Source organism: Gallinula chloropus, assembly GCF_964237585.1.
Source record: "Gallinula chloropus genome assembly, chromosome: 4".
Taxonomy (NCBI): Eukaryota; Metazoa; Chordata; class Aves; order Gruiformes; family Rallidae; genus Gallinula; species Gallinula chloropus.
In genome coordinates, this window is record NC_140088.1 from 61877073 (window position 1) to 61886232 (window position 9160).

Consider the following 9160-nt stretch of genomic DNA (forward strand, 5'->3'; position numbering starts at 1 on the left):
AGGAACCTGGTGGGCCCTCCTGATCTGCCCCTCGCGGCTGAGCGAGGGGTGTCCCCGGCGGGCGCCGCCGGCCTGGCGGAGGCCGGAGGGGCGGGCGCGGCCTAGCCAGCTTCCTATTTCTCTCCCAGTTCCGAGCAGCGGGTGTTTTCAGTTGCCTTTGGCAAGGACGGGAACGTTAGTGAAAAAGCTTTGTTTTGTGAGCCCCGTCAGAAAAACACGGTATATCCTATTTATTTATGTCCTCAAATACCTAATTAACCATCGCAGGCTTCCTGGTCTTGTGTCAAACACCCTTGCACAAGTACATCTTCTTTTTAAGCTTGCTTAATGCATAATTGGAAGTTAATTTCAGCCTTAAAAGAGTCAATATTTAATAAGTTTTGGCAGTCAGTCCAAGTTTACCCAAGGAAAATGTTCCTTCCCCTGCTGCATTTGAAGTAAGAATGGGCATAATAAACTCTTTAAAGAAAATGGAGGGAACTTGCATCTGAGAGTAGAACATTAGATACCATTTCCTTAATGTCCACCTCGTGATGCAGACTCACACAGGTTGGAAAAGACCTTTAAGATCAAGTCCAACTGTTCCCATCCTATGCTAAACCGTATCCCTAAGTACCTCATCTACTCTTTTTTTAAACACATCCAGGGAAGGTGACTGAACCACATCCCTGGGCAGCCTGTTCCAGGCCCCGACAACTTTTTCAGTAAAAAATTTTTTCTAATATCTAATCTGAACCTGTCCTGGCACAGCTTCATGCCATTTCCCCTTGTACTATCTCCTGTTACCTGGCTGAAGAGACCATTGCCCACCTCTCTACAACCTCCTTTCATGTAGTTGTAGGTGGTGATAAGGTCTCCCCTCAGTCTCCTGTCTCCAGACTAAACATCCCCAGCTCCCTCAGGTGCCCCTCATAGGATTTGCCCTCCAGCCCCTTCACCAGCCTGGTTGCCCTTCTCTGGACTTGTTCAAGGACCTCAATGTCCTTTGTATGGTGAGGAGCCCAGAACTGGACACAGTACTGGAGGTGCAGCCTCATCAGTGCCGAGTACAGGGGCACAATCACCTCCCTAGACCTACTGGCCACACTATTTCTGATACAAGCCAGAATGCCATTGGCTTTCCTGGTCACCTGGGCACACTGCTGGCTCATATTCAGCCTGCTGTCAACCAACACCCCCAGATCCTTCTCTACCTGACAGCTCTCCAGCCAGTGTCCCCCAGGCCTGTAGTGTTGCATGGGGTTGTTATGTCCCATGTGCAGCACTCTACACTTGGCCTTGTTAAACTTCATCCCATTGGTCTTAGCCCATCAGACCAGTCTGTTCAGATCTTTCTGAAGAACCTCCCTACTCTCAGGCAGATCAATGCTTCCTCCCAGCTTAGTGTCACCTGCAAACTTAATACGTTTGCATCAAGGGGAAGAGAGGTAATAGCACTGTAAGAGATACGAGACAATTTTATACTTTGAAACAAATGCCCAATGAGGAACTCTAAATCAGGATGTTTTTTTCGTAAAGATACCTAAATGATGACAGCTGAATGAAGAGCAATTGTTTGGCAAAATCATTGCTATTACAGTTTTTTATGATGTAGTAGTGCAGACAAAACACAAGTATGTAACTGTGTGTTACAGTATTTCAAGTAGAATAATCTTAGCTGCTTTTGTAACAGTAATTCTGTGAATCCATAAATCTCAGTTGCTGCTATTCAGTTTCAATACTGCAGTTCCCAGGCTACAAGGGAACATATTTTGTAAGAGGCAAAGTTTAAAAGGAGGCTGATGGATTGCTTACAAAATAAAAGCTATCATTAGATTATTTCAGGGTTCTTCACTAGAATATAACATTTCTTAGCAGGTAATTCCATAAGTAGTTATTCACACCTTAATTTGCCTTTGTCCAAATCCAATGTCCACAAGAAATAATCTCTCCCACAGTGATTAAATGTGCAAATTTCAAGCACAAACAAGCAAATAAATCTCACTCCAGTAAAAGTTTAACATTTGACTATTTTTACTTCCGGTCTGCTGTTACATCAACAAAATCATGGCATTCTATTGAACTGTGATAATTGATATAGGAAATAATGGCAAGTCACCTGCAGTGAAAGGTAAAAATCTATTTTTAAATAAGAAATTGAGTAAATCTGCTTATAAACTTGTCCTCTGTTGTTGTACCTGTGTGCACAGCTGCCTCTGTTCTTTTACCCAGTGGTCTTCTCAGGCACTACTTCTTGATTTGTTTGTGCATTTGCAGTATTTACAGTCAGGTAACAACATACAATAGAACAGTGTGCTCAGGACTTGACAGTCATATTTTCACTGACTTAGTTGGTATATTTTTGCAGTTGTGGTCTCATTAGGAAAACAAAATCAAAAGCATGTTTATTTCAGAAATTCCAGGCTTCACAGAATTGTGAAAAGTAAAGAATTATTTTTTTTTTTAAATTCAATTTTTCAGAATTTATACAGAAGCCTTGTTGAGCCAGTTCATGTTGCAGGATGTCTTGTATAAAATCGATGTGGTCAATTTGTAAGTAGAAGTACCAACATCCAATTGCTAAAACTCTTTTTTAAATGAGCATTTTTGCCCTTGGATTAATGTTTAAAGTCCTAGAACGTTGGTGTGTAGTTTAAATACATAAGTTCAACTTGCAATTAACAGAGCTTTGAAAAAAAGATGTTGGAAATGAGTATCATCATATGGCACACATGGACTGATTTAAATAGGATACAATTTTAAATGGAATAGTAAGGTTACATTTCTCTGAAGGCAACACGAAAGAGCATAATACAAGCACACGCTGCTCTTCCAATCCAGCAGTCTGAAGAACAATGTCATCATTGAGATTCTCACTAAGGCATAGTGTTTTGTGACTTTTTTTTCTTCTGTCTGGTGGAAGTATAGGGTGAACTGAAAGACATTGCCTTTATGGTGACAAAAGCTTGGATAAAAATTAATAAACAGTGGATGACTGATCTGTTTCGTGGTTGCCTAGAGAGTTAATGGGAACAGTTAAGCACCCTCAAAATTGCTCATCATGTAATCCTAATGAAATCCTTCCTAAACCTTGTAAAAACATTACCAAATCCTTCTAAATTAAGTCTGTTAATACAATTAATCCATAGAGTTGCAATGTTCATGGAATGTGTTTTGGTTATGAATTCCTGGTCTGCCAGTGAATTTGGAAGGTCATGAGTAGTTGATATGGATGCATAGTTAAATTATTTTTTTTAGTTATGTCAGAATAAATAATGCTGCAATCCTTTTATTGGTGGAAAGTTCTTACTTTACATTACAGGAAATATACTATTGAAACTTTGTGTCCTACACTTGCAGTTATTGTAAAGATATAGACCAAGTTGGTTCTTTGGAAAGTGCAGTAAAGTATCAATATAAAATTTAGTATGGGAGTTTCTTGCATTTATATATTTTCTGCAGCCAAAATAAAATGCTACAATTTATGTACTGTTCTTACTGAAAGTGTATGTCTTGAAAATACTTCTAATTAATGGATTAATGGATTGGAAGTAAAGGGGTAGTGGAATTTATTAGTACCATCCTAATTTATACCAATTGAAAACTGTTCACAAATAAGCATATTCCTAGGGTTCCCATTCATATACTAAACAAAAGAGTAAATTTCTTACTTACAAGTATAATACATTGTACTTCAATTTGCCAAAGCAGGGCATGAGTTAGAGGATGCAAAAAAAAAGCCCAAACCACTTAATTATGTGTACAACTGTTATAAAACAAATTGTTAATATTTGATATTGTCACAATAGTACTAGGATTGCCCTGAGTAGTGATTAATAGTATGACAGATTGACCTGTCAATGACTTTTCTCCTGTAAACAAGTCACCATTCTTTTAGTAAAAATAGCTTCTTATCTCTGTATCATTTCTTGATTTCCCTAGAGATGAAAAAAAAAAAACCAACTTTGAAAATCTTGGCTAGTTTGACATGTTAGTTTTCAGCAGAGTAATTTTGCCATTTGCAACCAGGAGTTAGATGTGGATTGCTTTCAAACACTGAAAATCATACTTATTCCTAAGAGACCTTTGTACTGTATTAATCTCTTGATCTTTGCTGGGGGGGGAGGGGGGGAAGAGAGAGAAAAAAAAGAAAAAGCAGAACTAATCTATTTTAAATCTGAATTTTTCTTTTGTTCAGACCAAAGGGTTAAATCTACAAGAGGGAATTAGACTTAAAAGGAGAGAAGCAAGCTATTCACACTCCCTAAAATTCGGTAATAATTGAGGTCCATCAGCTACACTATATTTGTAAGGTAATGGAAACTCTGAACTCCCTATCTAATCAATGGCAAAAGGTAGGCACCTCACCAGACAGTGATTTAGAGCAGAGGCCTCATTAGGTCTTTCTCTCTATTACCCACGCAGGGAACAATGCCAGTTCCTGCTATTGGATACCCTGCTGCGTAACTTCAAACAGTCACCTATTTTCCTCATGCAGTGTAAGGGGACAGCTGTGTCTGAGAACATGGTTCACTTGTATGCTGAGCCAGGAACTGTCTGGAAGTGCCATGAAGTTGCCTGGATGCTTCTGTGCACTCTGGATTCATAGCAGTGAACCACCTCCTTTGGTTAAATACCCAAACAAAGCATTTTTTTTTCAAAAAGAGAATGTGGCAGCTTCTTTAAGATGCTGTAGCAATCCACTGATACCTGGATAATCAGTAGCGCATCCTTCCCTGGGAAGTGGAGAGCAATTGATCCGAGAGTTTCTAACTTCTGAGAAAATATGGAGGAGACTAGAATAGACTGTGTTCTGAACCGAGGCAGGCTCATCTCTCCTATCAGAGTGCTTTTACTTTGCCTAACATACTTTGTTTTTAGCTAGAGCAATGACTGGAACCAAGGTCGTTTAGCCTGGAATTATCAAATCTAATTTTCAGCATCTGACTGCTGAACATAGCCACCTCAAGTCTTCAGATTTTGTAATATAACTACCTCTGGAAGGCTATTCTGATCCTAGGCTGTGATCTTGCTGCGAGTTGTAACAGGAGCTTTTGACAGTATGAATTTAATTTTGGCTTGTTGGGAGTGTCTTAATGGTGTAGTTACTATGTTATTAAGTATTCAGTATCCATCTACAGTCATTAATTTTTATTTCTTTTTAATTGAAGGGAAATGCTTTACTACTAAAGACATTCCTTTTCCTTTCTCCATCAGAGTACCTAATAACCCAGTGATAATGGCAGTTCCTTTGGTGGCAGGAGATCAACAGTCCATATGCTGCTCCAAATCAGATCGAGTTCTTTGAACGTAGCGGTATCACTCACTGTGTGGCTATTTAAGCCAGCAGGAGAGAGCGTTGCAGAGACTCCTGCAATATTCTCCTCACCATGTTTGTGTTCAAGAGCTGACCTGATAAACATTTTAAGAAACTGCATCTCTTGGAGCAGACTCCGAAGGCAACGTATGCAGGGATAGTCAGTTCCTTCTATATGTGAGGTATAAAGAAACTGGTATCTTCAGATCTTGATGCTACATCAGAAATTTAGCTTCTTGGTAGCATATGTTTAAGGCAGGGTAACACTGACGTTGAATGTGGGAAGCCCTATTTTTTGGCTAATTGGGTCTTGGAATCAGACTTCTGAGATCAAAATATTACAGACTATATTATTTTTTTGGTGTACTTTAGAAAGTAAAACTGGAGAAAAAGATCTGAAAATATGTGGGTTCCTTCAGAAATTCTGTGTGGTACACAAATTACATTTCAAAGTTCTACAACCATATTAAGCAATATAAGTTTCTTTCCTGAATGTTTCTTTCCAAAATGTGACTAAAAGACAAAATATCTCTTGCAGTTCTCAAATTTCAGAGTAATATTGAAGAATTGGCTAAGACCCAGCCTAAATACAGGAATAAAATACTTGAAAATAATTGAAAAAAACCCGTTATTGTATAAATTTATACTGAAATTTACACGGTCCTTAAAGGGTCTTACTCCCTTCCCAGTTAAAGCCTCTGCTTCCTTTTAGATACTCTGTTCCATCTGCATAGCTACTTCTACCCATTCACAATAACATCATCTAATTTACAGTCATACTTTTACTTAATTTGGAGAAACTAGCTTGACAGCCATGTGCTACTGCCTGAGGGTGGGAAGAGCAGATCTTACTGAAGCTGGATATTCATGGGATAAGTACAGGCAACCTACCTAGCAACTTAGAAACAATGCTCATAACTTTACTGCAACTTGAGACACAGTTCAATGCCAGTAGTTTCTCTCATTCCATTGAAGGACATTGACTCCTCCCAAATGAAGTAAATGTTGCTACATTTGTCTGGAGGAGAAAAGAAAATATTTAAAACTTGCAGTACTTCATTCAAAGGGTAAAGCCTTGAAAATATTTAATAAAAAGTGTCCAGCAGTGCCTCTAGGCTATCTACACGCTAAAACAGACAAAAGGAAAAAGGGAGAAAATTGGTACCTGGGAGAGATGTAGCCTTCTTGAAAATATTGTGTTTATACATACAGTGTTCTGAGGTGTATTCTCTTACTCCAAATGTTTTACATTTAAGATTAACACCTGAAGGAAAAATAAGACAATTCAGGAGAAGATGAATTTAGGGTGAAGTACTTGCCATCGTTCCTTCAGGTTTAGATATTGTACTTTAATACTGTCCTGAAAAACATTAGGATAATATTGATAGTATTAAAAGATCCATAAAGCTCTAACTGCAGACCAAAGTAAGTGAACTTTGTTGGGCAAAAAAAACATTTGCAAAAACTGTTCCAGCAGATGCAACCTGTTTTTACTTCTCTGTTACACATAGAGTATGATTCTTAGTACCTTGCTGCAAGCCTTTATCAGCTGCATATGTATATGCAGCACTCCATTTTAATTAGCCTGAAGATTCAAGGCGCAGAAGAAATAGCAGGGGTCTCTAATTATCTTCACAAACTAGTGATCTGCCTGGAAAATGAGGAACGATAAGCATTAAGCAGTCAGAGGCCAGCATTCAATCACAGAGAAAAGCAGGAAGAGAATGAGATAAAGAAATGCAATTTTCACTGACTTGTCTGGGCATTGAAAATTACTAAAAACAATCTTTCTTTAGTAAAACACGCCTATTCTAGATAAAGATTTTTAGTTTACCTAGTTCAACACTATTGATATGAATAGGATAATTTTTTTCTCATGTCTGTGTCATATTTCTGATATTTTTATTTTAAATATATTTGTTTAGGTATCGGTGGCATTTCTTGAAGGACTCTGAGGACAATACTTCCCAAGTGTTGTTTATAATTTTTCAGTCCAAGTTCCAGGAAAATAAAGACTATTCTTTCCTTCCCCTGAAAAAAATTATGACATTGGGATTTAAATCATTGCTACTCACAAACTGGCCTTGAGAAAAAAGGACAGAGGATTATCTCTTTAGCAACTTTTGAATCAAAGTTGCATTATTGATATGAAGCTAAAAAGGCTTTGCAGTTCTTTATATAATTAAAAGCAACTGTTATTATGGAAATTTTTCAGAACAGCTGTTGTACTGGAAGAAAGGTTACACTCTTCTCTATCAGTAATCCCTTTAAATCTCTGACATGATTCATAGCTCCTCAAACAATGCCGGTAAATTAAACAAAGCTGGATGCCTTCCATACGTGTATTTATTACTTGCACTCCTATCAGCAAGTCATGTAAGGATGCAATAATGGAACTCAACCTGGATAGTGAAAGTAATGTGAACGTCCCATTTTATGAACTTTAATTCAATTTTTTCTTTTCTAAAACACTCATTTTTGTCCCGAAGTGGTGTCTGGTTTCCTGATGAAGCCATACAAGGACTGGCCAAAGAGCTTACAATCACTATGTTAGTCTTGAACCTAACAGATTATAAGGAAAGGATAGACCTTGCTGAGTTTGGTAAAGGCCAGAGGCAGTCTTGAGGTAGGAAAAAAGCTTTAGGTCTTTATGAATTTCTGTCTTTCCTTGTGCAAAGTGGAAAAAGATTTTTCCTTCTGGCTGGAAGGAAGCAGTGTATCATTACTGCAGTTGAGTTTCGGACTTTCAAGACAGGGAGAGCTTTGGAAAGAGGAGAAGAACCAGCCAATATTTTTTTCATTCCCCCACAATAGATAAGAAGCGCTAAGGAGCAGAAGGGAGCAAAAAACCAAACAAAAGTGGACCTGAAAGACCAGAATTTGTTAATGACTTGATGGGTTTCAGAGTGTATTTTGTAGACTGGAGAGAGCTTAGAAACAAAGAAGCCTGGACCTGTATAAAAGCAAGAAGGTGCTTCAAGGTGCAGCTTGGAATCGCCCTCATGCAACAAGTGCTGGCCGAAGGCCTGGCAGCCACCACAGCTGTGCTGCCGGACTAAGCTGCTGGCCTTGCTTCATCAAGTGGATAAGTGGCCAGCACTAGTTACCTGTGGCACGCCCTGCTGCTTCCAGGATAAGTAGCCTGAAGGTCATGGGAAGTGATTATTGCTGCTCGTTAGCATACATGAAGCCACATCCAGCCTCCTGTGTGTGGTTTTGGATTCCTGAGCACAGAGGATTCCTCAGTCCAGCCAAGCTCCACCAACATGTTTAGGGGGCAGGAGCACATGGAGCTGCTGACTCAAGGAGCTGCTTTTGCTCTTCTCTTATTGCTGCCTTCAACTGCCTAAGAAAAGAGAAGTTGTTAAGGATGCAGAGGCTCTTCTCAGAGGCAATGCAGGACATTAAGGAAACAAAACAATCACGAAGAGGGGTTAAGCACAGGAGTAGGCTGTCCAGGGGGCATGTGAAATCTCCACCCTTTGAGAATACTCCTAGGGATCACAGTCTCACTTTGAATATTGCCTTGCTTTGAGCGGGACATTGGTTTAGGTGAACAGTAGAGGTCTCATTCAATCTGCATAATTCTGTGAGTCTAAGATCCACACTATTCATCAGTCAGATTTCTCTCACTCTGTTTCTTCAATTCTGTGAGAAAATCAACATGTAACTTAAATTTCAAATTGTAATTTGCACGTGCCGCAGCCCTTATTTATTTCCACCCCCACTTCTGACAGTGAAATACTGTGTCTAAGAGGTGTTGGCAGAGGATTGCTGATTAATCTGGTATAGCAGTAAGAGGTGGGCTTCCATGCAGTAAAGTTTCTCATTATTTGTGAAGTGAGGAGAGTGTTTATTTGGCAA